The sequence below is a fragment of the Macaca fascicularis genome, chromosome 6, assembly GCF_037993035.2.
Source record: "Macaca fascicularis isolate 582-1 chromosome 6, T2T-MFA8v1.1".
Lineage (NCBI taxonomy): Eukaryota > Metazoa > Chordata > Mammalia > Primates > Cercopithecidae > Macaca > Macaca fascicularis.
In genome coordinates, this window is record NC_088380.1 from 313,730 (window position 1) to 337,227 (window position 23,498).

Below are 23,498 nucleotides of genomic sequence, written 5' to 3' on the forward strand. Positions count from 1 at the left end.
CTAAATAGCTGATATTGACTAGGAATTATGACGCGTAGGATACCCCTTACCATAGTAACGTCAAACTCACGTTCTAAATGCAATTTGCTCAGGGACCGGCTTCTAACTCTGGGTGGGAATGTTAAGCTCAGTACAGTTCAATTCATTAAGCATTTATCAAGAAACTCCTAGACCAAGAGCTGTGTTAGACACTGGGTATGGGGTGATGGGGATACGAAGATGTGGAATTAGAACTCGAGAAGCTCAAATGCTCTCATTTAATTCCCTAATGCAATTACCTAGCTTCAACCTGATGGCTGTAATGTCTAAATTCGCTTTCTCTTTATTCCAGTTCTACATAACAAAGCATAAATAATCACAGAGCAATAATTCTGTGTTGGACTATTCAGTGGACAGAGAAGAGCATTCTGACCGGCGTGAGACACTGTCTCCATTCCCAGGGAGCCCGTGAGGTGGCTGCACGGAGCACACGCGTGAAGATTCAGGAGCACGAGCGTCAGGTGATGGGAGGGGCACGGAGGCAGCACCACAAAGACGCCTGCCGAGGGGCCGCTGCAGCCGGGCTGGCCGGGAAGGTCACGGGAGCGGGCACAGGCATGTCCCTCCAGCCGCACTTGGTTTTCATGAGGACACATGCAGGGAAGGGGATGACACCGAAATGCTGTGGCGCTGAGGAGAGGAGGGGAGGGACACAGGGCCAAGGGCTGGCCACCACCCCTTGCGTCCCTGCCCCTATGAACGCTGCCAAAATCAGCCCCAACGGGGAGAAATGAGGTGGGTGAAAGAGGTGGACAGACTTGGCTTCCATGGAATTCACAGATTCCAGTCATTAAAAATCCCTTCTGAGTTTTCATCTGGAAAACTTTACAAATGTATTTAGGGACAAGAAGCAGAAGATGAAGCCAACACAGTTGGGCTCAAACCGCCGCCCTTCTCCTTCTCTCTGCATCCAGGATCCACCCTGAGCCCATGAGTGCGAGGACCCGGAGCTGCCCAGCCCAAGGGAGCGGCCCCTGACCAGAGGAGGGAGCCGCACAGCGGGGCCCCCAGCACGTGGATGGCAGGATCTGTGCTATCTCAGTCCCAGGGCCCCAAGCAGAGAAGGCCTGGGGCTCCCAGCTGAAGTTTTGCTGTCTCCTCTGTCACCAAAGTCGAGAAGGACTGAGTGAGACCAACGTCTGCTGGCTCCTCGGTGGCTGCCAATGTGGCCCTCAGGCTGCGGGTGAAACCGTCTAGGGAAGCCGAGACAGTGGCTAGAATCACAGCCACGAGTGTTCCAGGGGCCCTAAAACACAAGCGCAGCCCGAGGAAGGCAGCGCCCGCTCAGATCCCCGTCCAGGCTTGTGTGCCACACTCGAGAGGCACACGGCACCAGAACATGGCGCTTTAAGTGACTTTGTGGGGTGTAGGAACACAAAGTGGGGCCTCGAGTGGCTCAGAAGTCACTCCCACCAGCCCACGGGGACCTGGGCGGCCCCTCTGGATGTGGCTGGCGTCTCTCCAGGGCGGGCTCCAAAGTCCTATGGAGGAGGTGAGTGTCGGTCTTGCTCTGAGGAAGGACCCTGACAAGTATCCTGAACATGCAGGCACACAGCTGGCTGACTCATCTGAAGGGACCTGTTGAGCCACTAGCCAGGGAAGGCTGGAGAGAACTCGACTAACACACGATCCCTGCCCAGGGGCCCACCTGGGCCGCCCACGAGAAAACTATGGAAGCTGTGAAGACAGAGGTGTGCACGGGGCTGGGAGAATCCTGGGAGGAGCCGCACTGGGGACCAGGAGGGACGGAGGGCTGGGCCCCACAAGCAATCGAGGGAGGCGCTCAGTGCCATGAACACCCCGCTGCACCCACAGCTGCAGGCCTGGCTGGCAGCACGACCGTGGCTTCCGTCATTTTAGAGGCAGGTACCTGATATCAAGGATGACAATCAACCATGCCACCCTGAATTACAGCCATGTCCTCAGCGGGTCACTATTCACGCTGACAATTACAAAGAGTTTGAACTCGCTGTCCCAAGAGGCAACAAGCCCTTCATTATCACAGCCGCAAGCCTCTGTGCGGCCCTCCTCCCCCTCTGCTTCCCGTCAGGGCAACCTGAAGTCCCATGACAGTGACTCAGAGCCAGCCCAGTAGCTTCAGTGCAGGAAAAATCACAAAAACTCAAACACATCCTAAACATGGGCAGTTGGTAGGAGCTGATTCCTAAATTAAACCTGTTCGGAGGCTTTCTGGGTTAGCACAGCTCTGATAACAGGCTTGCGCTTTTTGCTCCCCCTGAAGGGCGGCGAGGAGGCCAGGCTCTGCCATTCTGCAGGCTCTGATACCTGGAGTCTGCCCTGTGGCATCGGTGGCCTGTGCCAGACAGTGTGACCGTCGCCCGCAGTGAACACTCGGCACAGCAGAGCAGGCTTGGGGAAGAACAGAAAGTGACCTCTAAGCCTGCAGAAGACGCTAAGCCACGCACGGCCTCACGCGCACTGCGTGTCAATCACGGCCGAAGCAGGAACGAGCTCTTAATAGTTCCAGTAAATGCAAAGGCCGCCCTGGAAAACAGTGTGAACCTTTCTGACAACTCACAGGTAGGTAGCCACTGCCTGAGACACGAAGGTAAAGAATTCACCTGAAACTGCATATTATAAAACTTATTTTTAAATGATGGCGCTTAATTTGAAAGACTCCCAAAGAATACTGCATTAGAAAGTGACAGAGTGAAACCGTGAAGCTGACCACAGGAGTCCCTGGAAATTTCACCAAATGTTGCGTCAAAACTGGGAAACAGAAGAACCGCACCTGATGAAATATTCTATTAATCACTCGAGTCCTCCCCACATGCGAAGCTATGTTAAAAAGTGTTCCAAAGGTGGAGAGGATGATATTTCTTCCGATTTCGCAGGGGATGTACACCACCCCTACAATATGGTTCCTAACATCACAATATGGTTCCTAACATCCAGGGGGCGAGAGGATGATATTAGTCTCAATATTGCAGGAGGTGTACACTCCCTAGTGACATTGTTCCTAATATCCAGGGAAGTAGAGGAAGATATCACTCCCAATAGAGCAGGGAGTGTACACCCTTTCTGTGACATTGCTCCTAATAGCCAGCAAGGGAGAGGAAGATGTTACTCCCAGTATTGGAGGGGATGTACACCCCCTTGTGATATTGTTCCCTATATCCTGGGAGGGAGACGATGATACTCATGGCAATATCGCAGGGGGTGTACATATCCACTGTGATATTGTTCCGAATATCCAGAGGGAGAGAAAATGATGTGACTCCCAATACCACAGGGTGTGTACATCCTCCTGTGATATTGTTTCTTATATTCAGGGAGAGAGGATGATATTACTCCCAATATCGCAGTGGTTATACACACCTCCTGCGGTATTGTTCCTAATATCCTGAAAGGGAGAGCAACATATTTCTCTCAATATGGCAGGGGGTGTACACCTCCTTTGTAATATTGTTCTTAATATCCATGATGGGAGAGGATGATATGACTCCCAATATCACAAGAAGTGTACAGTAGCCTGTTATACAGTTCCTAACATCTAGGTGGGGAGAGGATGATATTACTGCTCATATCGCATGTGTTGTAAAACTCCTTTGATATTTTGCCTACAATCCTGAGGGGAGAGGGTGATATTGCTCCCAATATCGAAGAAGGCGTACACCCCCCTGTGACACTACACCCAATATCCACGTTGGAAGACGAAGACATTATGCCCAATATCGCAGGGGATGTACACCCACCCTGGGATATTGTTCCTTATATTGAGAGGGGGAGAAGACGCTATTGCTCCCAATAACTCAGGGGCTGTGGTGGTACACCCCTCCTGTGATCTTGTTCTTAATATCCTAGGGAAGAGAGGAGGATACTACACCCAATATCGCAGGGGGTGTACACCCACCCAGTGATATTGTTCTTAATGTACTCCACCTCCCACCACCAGGGATATCGGTCCTAATATCCAGGGGAAGAGAGGATAACATTATGCCCTATATCACAGGGGAGTGTACACACCCTCTGTGATGTTGTTCCTAGTATCCAAAGGTAGAGATGATGATATTACTGGCCATATCGCAGGAGGTGTACACCCTTCTGTGATATTGTTTTTGACATTCAGTAGGGGAGAGGACAACATTAATCCTAATATCACAGAAGGTGTACAGACCCCTGTGATGTAGACCCTAATGTACAGGGGAAGGAGAAGACTATTGCTCTCAATATCACAGGGGCTGTAACCACTCTGCCCCTGGTATATTGTTCCTAATATGCAGCGGGGAGGAGGCTCATAGTACTCCCAATATACGAGAAGGTGCACACACACCTGTGATAGAGTTCCTAATATCCAGCGGGAAAGAGGCTGATTTTACTTTCGATATCGCAGTGGGTGTACACAGCCCCCAACCCTAGGATATCGTTCCTAATATCCAGGCGGGAAGAAGATGACATGGCTGACAATATCGAAGTGATATGGTTCCTCTTATTCAGGGGGTGAGTGGATGATACTACTCCCAATAAAGTAGGAACCATACAGCCACCTTGGGATTTTGTCCTTAATAACCACAAGGGAGAGGTGATATTACTACCAATATTGCAAGGGGTGTACACCCCTCCTGTGATACTGTTTCTTATATCCAGGAAAGGAGAAGATGGTGTTAGTACCAATATTGAAGCGATGGACAGCTGCCATGGGATATTGTTCTAAAGATACAGGTTGAAAGAAAATGAGATTCCATCCAATATAACAAGGGTTGTATACCCCGCCTGTGACATGAATCCTAAAACCTAAAAGAAGAGAGAATGACATTGCTTCCAAAAACACACAGGGTGTACACCCACCCTGCGATATTTTTCCTGTCATCTAAAGGAAGAGATGATGATACTACTCCCACTACCGCCAACCAACTACCACTTCTTTAAGCATCTTGACAACTTTTTGCAGGGAAAACAAGTACACAACCAGCAGGATGCAGAAAATGCTTTTCAAGAGTTCATCCAACCCTGAAAGCACAGAATAAACAAGTTTATTTCTCATTGGCAAAAATGTATTCATTGTAATGGTTTCTTTTTTTTTTTTTTTTTTGACAGAGTCTCACTCTGTCACCCAGGCCAGAGTGCAAAGGTGCAATCTCGGCTCACCGCAACCTCTGTCTCCTGGGTTCAAGAGATTCTCCTGCCTCAGCCTCTTGAGTAGCTGGGATTACAGACACATGCCACCACTTCCGGCTACTTTTTGTCTTTTTAGTAGAGACGGGATTTCACCATGTTGGTCAGGCTGGTCTCAAACTCCTGACCTCCTGATCCGCCTGCCTCAGCCTCCCAAAGTGCTGGGATTACAGGCGTGAGCCACTGTGCCCAGCCCATTGTAATGGGTTCTATTTTGATTAATAAAGATGTGTTGCAGCCTAGTTATACAAATTTAAAATTCATGGTCCAAAACCATAATTACTTTTGCACCAACCTAATACTTTAAGAATTAAAAGAAGCCTTTATATTAGAGAGCCCATGGATGATAAAATCATAAAGAATATTACAATCTCCATAACCCACAAACTTGGTAACTTAGACCAACTGGATGAATTAAAAGACACAATCTATTAATACTAAAACACAGGAGAAATAGGTAATCTATATATATTGATATCTATTAATAAAATGGAATCAATACCTAATAACCTTGCAGAAAACTTATATATTCCATAAATCTGACATTCTGTCATGTTATTCTAACTGGTGGGATTCAGGGATTTCCATTTTGATAAGAACATAGGTGAGTCTCACACACTTAATCTTAGTGCTCATTGGTCAGAAAAGCCATGTCCACTATAGGATACTGCGGAGCAATGCGTTATGGAGAATTTAGGCAAGATAATATGATTTTCAGAGTTAAAGGAAGACAACCTGATTTATGTACAGTAATTCCTCATAATATCATAGGGGATACCATATTTAAACTTTGGGGTATCCCCAGGTACAATTCTTATTTGAGCCACCTGTGAATTTCAGACACGGAGGCTTCCCAACTTTGGTGGCTTTCAATAAATGTGGAAGTTAACTCACAACCTATTTTGTGGAGGCATAAAATTCAATGAGCACTCATTTAACCTTTTATTTTAAATATTATTTTTGTAAACTTGCATTTCCAATTAGTTGAAATTTTAAACCTGTTTCAGTTCTTATCCACTTTTTTTTTCCCCCTGAGACGGAGTCTTGCCCTGTCACCTAGGCTGGAGTGCAGTGGCATTGTCTCGACTCACTGTAACCTCCACCTCCCAGGTTCAAGCGATTCTCCTGCCTCAGCCTCCCGAGTAGCTGGGATTACAGGTGCCTGCCACCACGCCCAGCTAATTTTTATATTTTTAGTAGAGATGGGGCTTCCCCATGTTAGTCAGGCTGGTCTTGAACCCCTGACCTTGTGATCTGCCCACCTCGGCCTCCCAAAGTGCTCGGATTACAGGCCTGAGCCACCGCACCCGGCCTCTCCACTCTTTTTAGGTGGAGGGGAGTAAGGGTTTCTTGGAATTAGGAGGAACTCCCATGTACCCAACCCATTTGGGTAAATTTCTTCCTTCAGAGTTTTTCAAATCAGCATCACCATTGTTAAAGGCCTCCCACATGGTAATAATTGTGCTATAGGGTTTTATAAACATGAAGTTTATGTTTGGCTGAATGAACCTCCTTGCTGTGGCACAAGGGGACCATAGGTGTTTTCACCAATTATGAAGCGGGTTCACTGTGCAATGGCTACCAACTTTTCTGAGTACAATGAGGCCAAATACATTCATAGATAAATTCCATGAAGTGAATTTATTACTTACAAATAGCAAACAAAAGACAACAGAAGTCTAGGATTCAATATGAACCGCTACCACAAGATCAGGAAGGCTACCTAGAGCAGATGGATGGAGTTTTGACTGTAAATGCTTCCCTTGCACTACAACTGAAGGACCCCAGAAAGAAGCCCACATTGAGTTTTCTCCCAGGATGTAGTTTGCTGGACACAAGCGTTAAAGGCCATTCTGTTTCGAGCAGGGCCTATAACAGAGCCTGGGCTGTTCTGACCAATGTCACTTGATTATCAGGATATTGCCTTCCCAGCATATCATACAGTAATCTTGAGAACTACCAGTAAGAAAGGGAGGAAAATGGCCCTGCACCCTTAAAACTGAAGGATCAGGATATTTGCTGTAACAGAGGCACAGACAGTAGCGACAGAGTGTTCTTGTGAGCCATCTACTAGTTCTCTTAACCGGAGCGTGGCACCAGACCGCTTTTCTATTTCCTTTCAATTGAAACTATTTCAGAATATTTTGAATTTCTACATCTATAGAGTTGTGGCACATGATCACTGGCAGTGTAGTCCGAAGATGAGACTTTTGACATGCTGATAAGCAGCAGTTATAAGAAAAGCCCACACACTGGTCAGGAATTTTTCAATGAAAGCAGCTGAGACTCTTCTTCATATGCTTTGGTAGGGGCTAATATCAAACTATTTCTTCCCATTTTCTTTACTCAGCAGTGCCTGAACCATGAGGCACCATAGATGTACACCTCATCAGGAGGGTGTATGGTACAGCAGCAAGGGGAGCAGCAGCACAAGAAACAAGGCCACTACTTCTGCTTACATAATAACTATTGTCTTGGAGTGTAAAATAATTAATAATGTTCACATGGCTGCCCTAAGCACACAGAGATGGTGACCAGAGCAGATGCAGGGACTACAGACATACAGCCTGATTCTTGCTAATTAGGACTTAAGTGTTGGCTTATGTGCTGTGCTTTTGTGCATTCATAAGCCAGGGCCTCAAAACTGCCTGCTGAGCACAGGCCAAAGGTCATGCTAGGGTGCAGTTAAACATTGATGTCTAGGAGATGAGAGCATTTTAGTGTGGAAGAAGATGACAACACCTGAAGACCACAAAACACTGTGCAGACCAAAGGGAACGCCCATCGTCAGCTCACGGTTCTGACCCAGGTGACAGCTGATGTGTTACGGAACAGTCAGCCCACAGCAGGTAGGTCAAGTTGAGCTGGTGTCCTGCATGAGGGCTGATCCATTCCATTCGTGTTGCCAATTGTTTCAATAGTGTCTCATGCACCCCACTGGTGAGGAAGGAATTAGCACCCTACGTTTACTGGCACTGTTAAACACATAACATCTATTACTAAACAGATAAGCCAGATATCAGTTATTAATTACATACAGGAGGATGGTGTAAGCTCCCACAGGCCCAAACAGGGATTAACTTGAGCGTAGAGAGTGCTATAGCATTTAAAAAGTGAGGGTATTCCTTTTTTTTTTTTTTTTTTTTTGTTGTTGTTGACACAGAATCTCGCTCTGTCACCCTTGCTGGAGTGCAGTGGTGTGATCTCGGCGCACTGCAAGCTCCGTCTCCTGGGTAAACTGTATGTACTTAGGAATTAATACCAACTCATTATTAGCAAAAAATAAATATCTTTACATCAAGAGTAGTTTTTCATTTAATAAAAATAGGTGGGATGTGTATAATGGACAAAGGATAATCAAAATTTGCCAAATGAGGCTAGTAAGACAATCCCAAGAATTCACAATCATTATTCACTGGTCCATTAATCACAGGACAATACATACAAATGAAACTTACCTGACCGGGTGCAGTGGCTCATGCCTGTAATCCCAGCACTTTGGGAGGCCGAGGCGGGCAAATCATGAGGTCAGGAGTTCAAGACCAGCCTAGCCAACATGGTGAAACCCTGTCTCTACTAAAAATACAAAGAATTAGCTGGATGTAGTGGCGTTCACCTGTAGTCCCAGCTACTCGGAAGGCTGAGGCAGGAGAATCGCTTAAACCCAGGGGGCGGAGGTTGCAGTGAGCCGAGATCGAACCACTGCACTCTAGCCTGGGCAACAGAGTGAGACTCCATCTCAAAAAGAAATAATAATGAAATAAAAAAATTAAACTTACCTACATATTAGAAAAACATCCAAATTCAACCATGAATCCAGCACACTGTCAGATGAATAGACAAAAATTCTACCAACAGACTTAAGAAAATATCATTATCTATGAAATTCAAGTACTACTGCTTAAAGAACATTTACAGAACTCTCACTTCAAGGTTTCCCTGCAAAATAAGGTGAAATGCATACTCAAGACTCTTTAAGAATGGGCCACTGATAAAAACAATATACTTGTAACTTGTGTAACATTTCATAGATTTTTTTCGAGCACTGCACGATAATTAATTTGCATCAGGCTTTCCAAATTAGAAAAGCTTCACTTATAGAACTTCTTTCCCGTGGGAGTTTTCACACGGCTTTTCAAGTAAATGTTAAAACTGAAAATATTCTTGCAGTTTCTAAACTATTAAGAGTTTTAATCCTGTGTACGTTCTTGTATTTACAAGGTCCAGCCAGCTACAGAGTGCATTTTCATATGTCCTTGAGTGGGTATGAGAAAAATGAAACACTCAAACATTCTGAACATTCATAGGGTTTTTCTCAGGAATGAGCTGATATCTTCAAATGGAACTAATACAACCGAAGGCCTTACCATAAATTTAAATTCAAAACCTTTTCTCCACTCTGAGCCCTCCCAAATCTTCAGGGAAATCTGAAGGCTTGACCACATTTCCTACATTCTTAAGGTTTCTCTGCAGTGTGAGCTCTTTCATGTTTATGAGGGAATGGGAAAGAGTAAATGTTTTACCACATTTCTTACATTCAAGGGGCTTTATTTATTTATTTTTGAGATGGAGTCTCACTCTGTCGCCAGGCTGGAGTGCAGTGGCACAATCTCAGCTTCCTGCAACCTCCGCCTCCTGGGTTCAAGTGATTCTCCTGCCTCAGCCTCCTGAGTAGCTGGGATTACAAGCATATGCTACCACACCCAGCTATTTTTGCATTTTTAGTAGAGACGAGGTTTCACCATGTTGGCCAGGATGGTCTCGATCTCCTGACCTCGTGATCCGCATGCACAGGGCTTCCCCCCAAGCCCCTGTGGCCTTTTATGTCCTTGAAAAAGAACTAAGAAAACTGAAATGTGCCACCATGTCCAGCTAATTATTTTCTTTGTTTTTGTTTTGAGACGGAGTCTGCTTCTGTCGCCCAAGCTGGAGCGCAGTGGTGCGATCTCGGCTCACTGCAAGCTCTGCCTCCCAGGTTCACGCCATTCTCCTGCCTCAGCCTCCCGAGTAGCTGGCGTGAGCCACCGGGCCCGGCTTTATTTTATTTTTTGTAGAGACAGGGTTTCACCACGATGCCCAGGTTGTTTCACATTGTTTTAATCCAGGCTGGTTATGAACTCCTGGGCTCAAGCAATACACACACCTTGGCCTCCCAAAGTGCTAGGATTATAGGCTGAGTCACTACACCCAACCTCTATATCATGACTTCTTTAGTGGCGCATAAGGTAACTGGAACGAGTGTAGGCTTTACTGCATCTCTTACATTCATAGGGTTTTTCTCCAGTATGAATTCTTTCATGGAGGTGAAGGGAACTGAGGCAACTGAAGGCTTGGTCACATTGTTTACATTCATAGGGTTTCTCTCCAGTATGAGTACTTCTATGGTTACAAAGGGAACTCAAACAACTAAAGGCTTTGCCACATTGTTTACATTTATAGGGTCTCTCTCCAGTATGAATGCTTCCATGGTCATGAAGGGAAGTGGAACAGCTGAAGGCTTTATCACATTTGGTACATCTCTCTCTAGTGTGAGTCCTTTCATGCATCTTAAAACAAGAAAATCTGAGTGTTTTCCCACATTCCTTACATTCGTAGGGTTTCTCTCCAGTGTGAGTTCGTCCATGTATTAGACAAGAACCGGAAACAGTGAACGCTTTACCACATTGTTTACATTTATAGAGTTTTTCTCCTGTGTGAGTTCTCTGATGTCTTTCAACTCAATTGAGAAAATGAAAAGCTTTCCCACATATCGTACATTTATAAGCTGGATTTCCACTGTGCATTATCATGTGTCTTCTAACACCTGGAACAGAAACGAAAAGTTTCCCACACTGTTCACATTTATATTGCTTCTCTCCATATGGTTTGTATCCTGAGTGAGCTAGGATGTGCCTATTAAGGAGGGAATGAGGTACAAAGACTTTTCCACAAATACTGCATTCACATTGTTTTAATCCAGTAGAAATGTTCTCATTCAGATCAAGATTTGGAATGTGGCTGACAACTTGTCCATACTGACTACCTTCTTTGCTTTCGTACCATATGATTTCTGTAAAAAAAATGACAAGCACATTATTATTGGTTGGTTTAATAACTTTCCACTCATTCATAGGTCTTCGACTTACACTGCTACCAATACTAGGGAAAATGCATTTTTGTTTTGTTTTGTTTTTGTTTTTGTGCCATGACTGAATTATTTGAAAGTAAATGGGCTACTACTGAAAACACAGCTACCACCTGCATGGCTATGACCAAAATAGTAACATTCGTATACACAATTTTGTAGTACTATTTTCAAGTAAACTGTTTTCCAAACACTGACTGCTACACTGATGTACGTTACATTTTGGGTGAAATTTTTCTAAAAGGAAATGAATTTCAAGTGACTCTTATTTGCTTTGATTGCTTGTTTTTAAATTCATGACATGCTAAGATTCCTTCAGAGGACTTTATTTCCTCTTCTCGGTGCAAATTATCTTGTATCTTTCCCAAGTTTTTTGAAGTGATCTTCAATATTCTGGTCTTTCCGTTTTTTCCTAAAATGCAGATGCACAAAATTATCATGAATTATTTCAAACTATAGAAACATTACTAGATTTCATGTTCATTGTACACAGTGCCCATGCCTGATTTATTCACCAAATCATTCCCTTGCCCCATTCCAAATCACAAATAGCACTGATGATAGGGAAATACTTCTGTAATTAAGTGAAATGTGTTGTCATTCTTACCTACAGAAGCCAGGTTCCTGTAGGTTTCCTGCATCACTTCTCTGTAGAGATTCTTCTGAGAAGAATCTAGCAAAGCCCATTCCTGCTGGCTAAAGTTCACAGCCACATCCTCAAAAGCCACGGAGTCCTAGAACATTCCACACATGTGGATAGAAGGATGAGTGAGACTGAGAGCACTGGGAATGTATACTCAATTCATAAGCTGTTTACATGATTCTAAAATTTCCAAGCATTTATTCTATGACTTGATTGTCACAACTCTTACTCTGTTCACACATACTCCCTCCCACACAGCAGTACTAATGCTAGAATTGAACTATTCAAAAAGGCAACAGCAAAGTAGAAACACCCATCTCATTAGAGAATCCAGGGAGTAAGATTACGAAACACCCATCTCATTAGAGAATCCAGGAAGTAAGATTACGATATGCTGCTAGGAGTTACCTTTTAACTTCACTTTGTACATTTCTAGTATCTGTCATACTAAAGTCCTACCTGATGTGCATAAGTGAGTTAATATTATCAGTCCTGAGACTACTTATTCTTAAAAATACCTGCTTGCAAAGTTCAATCTTTGTTTGTATTAGGAACTTACATTTTGAAAGGGATTCCACAAACCCAAGTAATAAGAATGACTCACTGCATCTAAATGGCTTATGCAGTATATTTTCCAAAACTTCTTCTGCTGAAAGTCTATTATTTTGTGTCACTGCAGTGGTGCTTAGGGAACCAGACACAAAAACACAGTCTGAACACTAAGTGTTCAATGAATTTCCCTGGTAGACAATATTTTACATGTGCTGTCACTTGTTAACTGTGGAAGTGAACCCATTCCACGTGATTACACCAAGAGAGAATAGGCTTATTAAATTTAATTGAGTAGTAAATAAAACCAATAATTGATATTTAACAATACTAATATAACAATTTTTCAAATTTCTATTGCACAATATCAAGACAGAAAGGAATAAGAGGAAATAGGACACATGCTTTTTAAAATGACATTAATGTCACCACTTCCAGATGCTATTCCTATGAAACCACATAAATTCCCAAATCAGGTGGTTTTAGGCAAGAAAAGCTACTCTTTCATATGCAGTAAAAATGACCAATGTCTAATCATTTTTAGTCATCTAAAAAAAGAGTGATGGCTTGTCTAACATACTTCTAAGATTTTCAAACAAAAATATTCAGGACAGCACAGTGTTAGCAGAGAGATGAGCAAGCAGACCAAAGGAAAAAAAAGTCTTAATGACCCAGCATCTATATGGAAAGTTGAGGAATGATAGAGTAGGCACTATAGAATAGAAAAAGAAATTACATGCACTTTAAAATACGAGGCAAACCAGGCTGGCATCTACTTGGGAAAATGCATTGCATTCTTCTCTATTCCATGAACAATAATCATCTTATTATATATTCAAATACAAAAGATAAAACCAGAATACTTTCAGAAGTCACAGGAAGATTTTTTTTTAACAAAGGATTAGGCAGAATTTTTTTTATGTAAGAAAAAAGTGATAAAGGAACAGACAAACTCAAACATATTAAAATTTAGGGAATAAAAAGAAAATAGAGTGGGCCAGGCGTCGTGGCTCACGCCTGTAATCCCAGCACCTTGGGAGGCTGAGGCAGGGGATCACCTGAGGTCAGGAGGTTGAGACCAGCCTGGCCAACATGGCAAAAATCCCGTCTTTTTGTTGTTTGTTTGTTTGTTTGTTTGTTTTTGAGACGGAGTCTTGCCTTGTCCCTTGGGCTGGGGTGCAGTGGCAAGATCTTGGCTCACTGCAACCTCCACCTCCCGGGTTCAAGCAATTCTCTTGCCTCAGCCTCCCGAGTAGCTGGGATTACAGGTGCCTGCCACCACGCTCAGCTAATTTTTTCGTATTTTTTAGTAGAGACAGGGTTTCACCATGTTGGCCAGGCTGCTCTGGAACTCCTGACCTCGTGATCCGACCACCTTGGCCTCCCAAAGGGCTGGGATTACAGGCATAAGCCACCGTGCCAGGCCTAAAACCCTGTGTTTACTAAAAATATGAAAATTAGCTGGGTGTGGTGGTGGGTGCCTATAATCCCAGTTCCTCGGGAGGCTGACACAGGAGAATCACTTGAACTCGGGAGGCGGAGGTTGCAGTAAGCAGAGATGGCGCCACTGCACTCTAGCCGGGCTACAGAGCAAGGCAGCATCTCCAAAAAACAAAAAACAACACTCAGACACCCAGATAAGAGGATACACATGTGTCCACTGTCATAAATTCTTCACCAAGCTACAAGACGGGAACTGACATTTTGGTGAATCTTTATAAATCATCAATTTATCTATTACACTTTTATTTCACCAGTAGCATTTACAAAGCTAAGTCCTACAATTCCATTTGAAATTACCCTTAAAAAGAACAGACCTTTAAAACTTACTACACTCACTCTGGGGAAGAAATAAATACGAATTTTTAGCAAATGAAATACATCATTTTACCTTACCTCTTTGGAAATAGTATTTTTATCTTTCAAGCTGTACTGACAAAATGTATCTTACAGTCAGTGAAAACCTGAAACTCAAATAAGCGGACAAGCCTTTTCAAGGTAACAAACTCAGGGAGAGGCAGTGCTGACTCCAACGCAGACCTTTCTAAGTGTCACGGCAGGCCATTCCATCCCTCAGGACACCCATCCTGTTCAGTAAAGTACTCAGTGACCACCTAGGAGGCACTGGCACTGCTCTTTGTCCTCCTGTGCACCTTAAGTGCATTTTATAATTCAGGTTCTTGCACATCCTCTCTGGGGTGGGTTTTGCTTGTCCTTTGGGACGGTTTTTCTCTCTTCACAAGTCTGAGACAAGCTAAAGAGCAGAAATCATTTCTGCCTTTTCCTCTCAATATCAGCATCCAATTGGCAAACCATCAATGTGTCTTCGAGGAATAAAAACTCGGGCCGGAGGAATAATTTTAATGACCTAACTTTCATGACATTACATTGTATTGTCCATTAATTTTAATGTCCTAAAATTTTAATGACCCTAAGGGGTCACCATTTTAGATGAAACTATACCAGGAGATTCCTCTAAGGCCAAGAGCATCCAGCTGCTCCCCTGAGAGACTCTACCCCCTACCTCAGGCTGTCCTTGGGGATGAGATGACCCCAGGACTGATACTCACTAGACCCTCCAATAGACATGGCCACTGTGGGTATCCTGGGTCATCCCCAGACAGTTCTAAAATGCCAGGACTAGGAAAAGACAGGAGAGTGGGTGAGGACAAAACACCCTGTCAAGTTTTCACGGGGGGACCTCAATCTAAAGACATTTTGGTAATATGTACACTTAGGAAAGATGAAAAGAAGAGAGGCACAAAGATTTTTTTTACAGTAGAGTGTCAGATGATTTATTCTCCGCTTTCCTCTCATGTAAAATGTTTGGAAACAGAAAAATATTTTGGCCAAGGTGCCTCACGCCTGTAATCCCGGCGCTTTAGGAGGCCGAGGAGGGTGATCAATTAAGGTCAGGAGTTCGAAACCAACCTAGCCAACATGGCGAAACCCTGTCTCTACTAAACATACAAAAATTAGCTGGACCTGGTGGTGGCGCCTATAAGCCCAGCTACTTGGGAGGCTGAGGCAGGAGAATCGCTTGAACCCGGGAGTCAGAGGTTGCAGTGAGCTGAGACTGCATCATTGCACTCCAGCCTGGCGACAGGGTGAGACTCTGTCTCAAAAAAAACGAAAAAAATATATATATATGTGGATATATGTGTATATATATGTGTGTGTGTATATATATGTATGGTTTGCTTCCTCATTCACCTTATCAAAGCCTCTCATTTACGCCCCTCCCCTGGACCCCAAACCACAAACCATGACTGCGGTACCCGTTTATGAATCGCGTTTGCTCAAACGCCCCGTTTAACGTTTTAACAAAGCCTCGGGTTAATTTTAGGGGGAGAAAGGTGGGACTGGAAGCTCCATGAACCACAGCCCCTCCCACGCTGGAACCCCGCTCACCGAGTCGGGGCTCTCCCGGATCACCCTCCCGTGGTCACCGCACTACCTGGGTGGGGGAGGCGCGGGGTTCCGGAGAGGGCTCCGGCCGGCGGAAGTGGCGCCCGCAGGTACAGACAGGACGCAGGGGTCCCGCTGCCCGTGCCGCCCGGCCCTGCGCAGAAGGTGACTGAGGCCCGGCTGCGCCGCGGCGACTCGGTCCGCAGGTTCCGCAGCCCATGGCTGGTTCCAGCAGGTTTCACCCAGCCCTCTTCCCCACTTCGGGAAGCCAGGCGCAGTCCACTCACCGTTCCTCGGCTTCCCGGGTGTCCCGGCGTCAGTTAGGGATGTCCCAACACCCGCAGGTCACAGGGTGGCCGAGGCTGCTGCAGAGCCACCGGGCCTCCCAGAGCCAAGAAGTAGCAGCGGAGACTCACAGAAAGAGCCTACGGTGGCGAGGGCGAGACAAAGCGCCCGCCAGCCGGATCCCGGAAGCCGCCCTCTCCTTTCCGCGGCGCGCCTGATTGACGGGCCCCCACTCCAGCGTCCCTGATTGTCTGGGGCTTCAGGCCCCGCCCCCTCAGGCCCTGAGTGACAGGAGATTGCGATCTCACGTGAGGCTGGATGTGGCCAGAATGACCGTTTTGGCCTAGCGGTTTATAGGGGGTGAGGATCTGACCAGGCAAGGAGCACATTCGCATTTAACCTTGTATACAAGGTTATAGCTATTTTGCGTAATAAGATATAAAATTGCAAGCAATATAATGGCAATTCTGTAACTGCCCAGTGGGTTCACCTTGCCCGCTGCCTAGACAGAGCCGATTTCTCAAGACGGGGGGAATAGCAATAGAGAAGGAGTAATTCACGCAGAGTCAGCTGTGCAGGAGACCGGAGATTTGATTTTTATTTTATTTTATTTTATTTTATTTTATTATTTCTGAAACAGAGTCTTGCTCTGTCGCCCAGGCTGGAGTGCAGCCTCTTAGTTTTATGATTATTCAAATCAGTCTCCCTGAGCATTTGGGAAAAAGAGTATTTAGAAAGTTTATTTTGCCAAGGTTGGGGATGCTTGTGCATGACACAGCCTCAGGATGTCCTGATGACAGTTGCCCAAGGTGGTCAGAGCACAGCTTGGTTTTGTTGGAGATAAATGCTCGGTGACGCAAAGTGAAACCAGCACTTAAGCAAAAGTTTTCTCAGCAATGCAATTTACCTCTGCGGAAGCGTGCTGCTCGCATCAATCACAATCGCAAGAGCACACGGAACAAAGGAAAGCAGGGGTTTTTATTCCTAATGCAATCCCTACCTCTGGCATGGGCTGGGGCCAGACCTCAAGATCTAAACTGACCCCGTTGGCTATTTGTGAACACTTTCCCAAATAAGGAAGGGGGAAGGGAGTCGTGAGTTACAATGGTGGGACGTGTGGTTTGGAAGGGAGAAATGGGTGCAGAGCAGGTAACCAAGGGAACAGATGTGAGTGATTGATTAGAACTGACAGGGGGAAGGTTGTTTACAGTAACTAAGGGCAAGGAGGCATGGAGAACAAGAAAGTTGAGTTCGAGAACAAAACACAAGAACGTTAACATGCCAAACCTTGGAAGAGAAACTGACTGTATCTGACAGTTTTACATATTTTAGGGAGACAGGAGACATCAATCAACATATGTAAGATGAACACTGCTTTGATCCGGTACAACCTGAAGCAAAAGTGGGTCAACTCGAAGCCAGGAGGGGGCTTCCAGGTCACAGGTAGGTGAGAGAGGAACGGTTGCATTCTTCTGAGTTTCTGACGAGCCTTTCCACAGGAGGCAATAAGATATGCATTCTTCTCAGCGAGCAGCGGATGACTTTGAATAGAATGGGAGGCAGGTTTGCCCTAAGCAGTTCCCAGATTGATTTTTCCCTTTATCTCAGTGATTTGGGGGACCCAAAATATTTTCCTTTCCAATTTCCCCCTTTTCTTTTAAAATATTTTGGAGAAAGCATTTTAGAAGAAAATCAGTCTCTGGAGGCAGGTTTTGTCTGATTTCTCAAGGAGTAGCTGGGATTACAGGCGTGCGAAACCCCGCCTGGCTTTTTTTTTTTTTTTTTTTTTGGTAGAAACCGGGGTCTCCCTCGGTTGTCCAGGCTGTCTCTGGTGCCCAACGCAGGGGTCCCCATAATCTCTACAAATAATCCAGTGAAGGAACACCAGAGCGTGGAAAGCTGAGGACGACTGACAAAGGACTCCCGAGTAGGTTTTCGCTTTAAGCTCTAGGGTAAGGAGGGCGCTCAGGGAATTCCAGGGAAACCTCAGGAAAATGTGGGTCCAGCTGAGAGTAAGTTCGCTAATTACTTAAGCCTTGTGAAGTTACTGCGCCGCGGAGGGGTAATTGTCAGTACCCAAAATCTCACATCTTTGTTCCGCCTGGTAGACAAGTATTCTCCTTGGTTCCCGGAATGTGGAACCATGATGTAGAAGATTGGGACAAGGTCGGATCAGACTTAAAACGAGCACAAGAAGAGGGCCGCGATATTCCCGTCTCTGCTTGGTCTGTGTGGTCTGCAATTAAAACAGCCCTGGAGCCCTTCCACACTGAGGAGGAGAAGGAGGATTTTCAGGATGACATAGGAAAGTTGAATAATCAGGAGTCTAATTATCAGCTAAGTGAACCATGACAGTCTCGTTTAAAAAAGGGCGAGAAACGGGAAGGTATGTATGTTCATCTCCAAAGACTTATAAAAGAAACTGTGCCACCTACTGCGCCTTTAGGGGAAGGTCTGGAATGGCCACCCCCAGGCCAGCCTCGTGAATATTTGGAAGGGGAGCCTGAGACCCGTGCCTTGCCGCTCCCATTGTTGCAGGCCCCGCCAGTAACTAGGCGAAGGGAAGCTTCAGGCTTATCCAACAGCCAATTAGGATGAGGGAATGATCTAGGCTTGCCCACCTGTTAATTATGGTAGAGGAGTGCTGTGAGCGGGTCCAAATACAAATTATGGCACAGGGACAATCCAGGCATCCATTCGCCAGGCACAAGAAATGGGGGATTTGAATGCTTGGCAGTTTCTGGTAATTATTTCACCAGCTGAGGAGGCTAGAGAACTTGTTCAAGCATGCTGGGATCCATTTCCTTTTAAAATATTAAAAGACTTAAAGCAAGCAATTGGACAATATGGGCCAAATTCCCCTTATGTTCATTCCTTGTTACAATGTGTGGCTTATAACAGACGTTGAATAAGTATGGATTGGGAGGCATTAGCCCGATCCACCCTGTCCCCCTCTGAATTTCTCCAATTGAAAACCTGGTGGACGGATGAAGCAACAAATCAGGCAGAAATGCTCAAGCCCAACGTCCTGTTAATATCACACCTGATCAATTGCTTGGAATCGGACAGGCATGGGGTACTCTAAATCAACAGATGGTAATGGGTGATGAGGCTGTTGATCAGCTCAGAACTACATGTCTAAGAGCCTGGGAAAAAATTCATGACCCTGCTACTGCTTATCCTTCTTTTCACACATTTCAACAGGGTCCAAGGGAGCCTTATCCTGATTCTATCGCCCGTTTGCAGGATGCGGCTCAAAAGGCTATTTCCAATTCTCATGCCAAGAAAGTGATCATTCAGCTGCTTGTTCATGAAAATACTAATACAGAATGTCAGGCAGCAATTAGAACTATTAAGAGAATGGAAGATCTAAATGAGGAAAAAACTTTAAGTGAATACATTAAAGCCTGCGATGGCATTGGGGGGCACTTATATAAGGCCAGCCTCCTTATATAAGGCCAGGGGGAGAGGGGGATGCTATTACTCCCCAAATCGGGGGGGTTTCTCACCCCCTGCGATGTGGATTGTAACAGTGAGGGGGAGAGAGAGGATCACTATTACTCCCCTTTACGATGTGGATCTTAATAATTATTCCCCCCTGAAATGTGTGTTCATTATTAGCAGTCTCTTTTGTTCACGATATTAGGAACAATTTCACAGGTTATGTGTACACAGCCTGCGATGGGAGAAAGATTACCATCCTCTGCACCTCCCGATATTAGGAACCATATCACACAATGGGTGTACACTTTTTCGGAGATTTGGAGTAATGTCTTCCTATTTTTCCCTGAATATTCGGAGACATATCACAGGGTGGCTGTACACCCACTACTCTCTTGGCAGGAACATCATACTTTACCTACTGGAAATTAGGAGCAATATCACAGACTGGGTGTGAAGCCAATGTCATTCTGGAAGTAATATCATGCTCTTCCCCCAAGTTATGAGGAACAATATCACAGGGGGGTGTGTACCTTCTCCGGTAGGGGTAGTAGTATCATCATCTCTTCCTTTAGATGACAGGAACAATATCACAGGGTGGGTGTACACCTCGTGTGTTTTTGGAAGCAATGTCATTCTCTCTTCTTCTAGGTTTTCGGATTCATATCACAGGCAGGGTGTACACCCCTTGTTGTATTGGAGGGAGTCTCATCCTCTTTCAACCTGCATCTTTAGAACAATATCCCATGGGGGCCGTCCATCCCTTCAATATTGGTACTAAAACCATCTTCTCCTTTCCTGGATATAAGAAACAATATCACAGGAGGGGTGTACACCCCTTGCAATATTGGTAGTAATATCACCTCTCCCTTGTGGTTATTAAGGACAAAATCCCAGGGTGACTGAACAGTTCCTGCTTTATTGGGAATAATATCCACTCACCTTCTGGATATCAGGAACCATATCACTGAAGAAGTGTCCACCCACTTCGATATTGTCAGCCATGTCATCTTCTTCCTGTCTGGATGTTAGGAACGATACCCCGGGTTTGGGGGCGCTGTACACCCACTGCGATATCGAAAGTAAAATCAGCCTCTTTCCCGCTGGATATTAGGAACTTTATCACAGGTGTGTGTGCACCTTCTGGGATATTGGGAGTACTATGAGCCTCCACCTCGCTGCATATTAGGAACAATATACAGGGGGCAGGGTGGTTACAGCCCCTGCGATATTGAGAACAATATTCTTCTCTTTCCCCTGTACATTAGGGTCTACATCACAGGGGTCTGTACACCTTCTGCGATATTGGGATTAATGTTGTCCTCTCCCCTACTGAATGTCAAAAACAGTATCATAGAAGGGTGTACACCCCCTGCAATATGGCCAGTAATATCATCGTCTGTACCTTTGGATACTAGGAACAACATCACAGAGGGTGTGTACACTCCCCTGCGATATTGGGCATAATGTTATCCTCTCTTCCCCTGGATATTAGGACTGATATCCCTGGTGGTGGGAGGTGGAGTAACTTAAGAACATTATCACTGGATGGGTGTACACCCTGCGATATTGGGTGTAGTGTCCTCCTCTCTTCCCTAGGATATTAAGAACAATATCACAGGAGGGGTGTACCTCCACAGCCCCTGTGTTATTGGGAGCAATAGCATCTTCTCCCCCTCTCGATATAAGGAACAATATCCCAGGGTGGGTGTACATCCCCTGCAATATTGGGCGTAATGTCTTCGTCTTCCAACGTGGATATTGGGCATAGTGTCACAGGGGGGTGTAAGCTTTCTTCGATATTGGGAGTAATATCATCCTCTCCCCTCAGGATTGTAGGCAAAATATTGAAGTGGTTTTACAACTCGTGTGATATGGGCAGTAATATCATCCTCTCCCCACCTAGATGTTAGGAACTATATCACAGGCAGCTGTACACTTCTTTTTTTTTTTTTTTTTTTTTTTTTTGAGATGGAGTCTAGCTCTGTCGCCCAGGCTGGAGTGCAGTGGCCGGATCTCAGCTCACTGCAAGCTCCGCCTCCCGGGTTCACGCCATTCTCCTGCCTCAGCCTCCCGAGTAGCTGGGACTACAGGCGCCCACCACCTCGCCCAGCTAGTTTTTTGTATTTTTTAGTAGAGACGCGGTTTCACCGTGTTAGCCAGGATAGTCTCAAGCTCCTGACCTCGTGATCCGCCCATCTCAGCCTCCCAAAGTGCTGGGATTACAGGCTTGAGCCACCGCGCCCAGCCTCAGCTGTACACTTCTTGTGATATTGGGAGTCCTATCCTCTCCCATCATGGATATTCAGAACAATATTACAAAGGAGGTGTACACTCTCTGCCATATTGAGAGTAATATTATGCTCTCCCCTTCAGGATACTAAGAACAATACCGCAGGAGGTGTGTACAACCCCTGTGATATTGAGAGTAATATCGTCCTCTCCCCCTGAATATAAGAAACAATATCACAGGAGGATGTATACCTCCTGTGATATTGGGAGTCATATCATTTTCTCTTTCTCTGGATATTCGGAACAATATCACAGTGGGTGTGTACACCCCCTGCGATATTGCCACTAGTATCATCGTCTCCCTTTCAGGATATAAGGTATACACCCCCTTGTGATATTGGGGGTAATATCTTCCTCTCCCCCGCTGGCTATTAGGAACAATGTCACAGAAGGGGTGTACACCCCCTGCTCTACTGGGAGTGATATAGTCCTCTCCGTCCCTGGATATTAAGAACAATATCACTAGGGAGTGTACACCTCCTGCAATATTGAAACTAATATCATCCTCTTGCCTCCTGGATATTAGGAGCCATATCACAGGGGTGGTGTACATCCCCTGCGAAATCGGAAGAAATGTCATCCTTTCCACCTTTGGATGTTAGGGACAATATCACGGGGGAGGTCTACGCCCCCTGTGATATTTGGAGTCCTATCATCCTCTCCCACCCAGGATATAAGGAACGAGATGACCGAAGGGTTGTACACCCACTGCGATAGTTTCAATAATGTCATCCTCTACCCCCTGGCTATTAGGAATAACATCATAGAGGGGTGTACACTTTCTTTGATATTGGGAGTAATATCCTCTCCCCGCCGGATATCAGGAACAAGTCTATTAATTATTAATATTAATAAATATAAGAAAAATTAAGAGTAATCATCAATGTTGATAATCACAATAAAGATAGTAAAAATTAATACTGGTTAAAAATGTTAATGATTAGTATTAATAATTAATAGTAATATCACTGTTAATAATAAAATAATGATATCAGCAATAATGTTACTTAAATCAATACTAAGTGATGCTGGTAATAAAATAATAATTAATATTAAGAACTAATAATATTGTTAAACGTGATTAATGTTAATAATTAATTTTAAGTATGCATAATCATATATTTAAAATAATTATCCACAATTAATAAATGGATTCCTATTAATTAATAGTATCATTGATAATTATTAAAATCGATCATTGATGTTTAATAATTAATTATATTATTACTCCTAATACCGCAGGGGGTGTACACCTACCTGTAATGCTGTTCCTAATATCCAGGGACGGAGAGCATGATTTTAGTTTTAATATCACAGTAGGTGTACACTCACCACGTGACACTGATCCTAATATAAACGGGGTAGAGTATGACATGACTCCAAACACAGCAATGAATGGACAGCCACCCGGTGATACTGCTCCTAATATTCATGGAAAGTGTGTATTATATTACTCCCAATATCACAGGGAGGGTACAGCTCTTCTGCGATATTGTTCCTAGTATCCGGAGGGGAAGAGGATGATAATAATTTGCAGGCTGTATTCACCCGCCCAGTGATATTGTAATTAATATCCTGGGA

The 23,498-nt window shown here is 44.8% G+C and overlaps 3 pseudogenes; all 3 read right to left on the reverse strand.

Moving 5' to 3' along the window:
• Window positions 1-1,285: 1,285 nt before the first annotated feature.
• LOC135971208 (uncharacterized) lies at window positions 1,286-1,894 on the reverse strand (annotated as a pseudogene).
• Window positions 1,895-8,464: 6,570 nt separating this feature from the next.
• LOC135971209 (uncharacterized) lies at window positions 8,465-11,285 on the reverse strand (annotated as a pseudogene).
• A 42-nt stretch (window positions 11,286-11,327) lies between these two features.
• Window positions 11,328-20,630, reverse strand: LOC135971210 (uncharacterized; annotated as a pseudogene).
• Window positions 20,631-23,498: the final 2,868 nt, after the last annotated feature.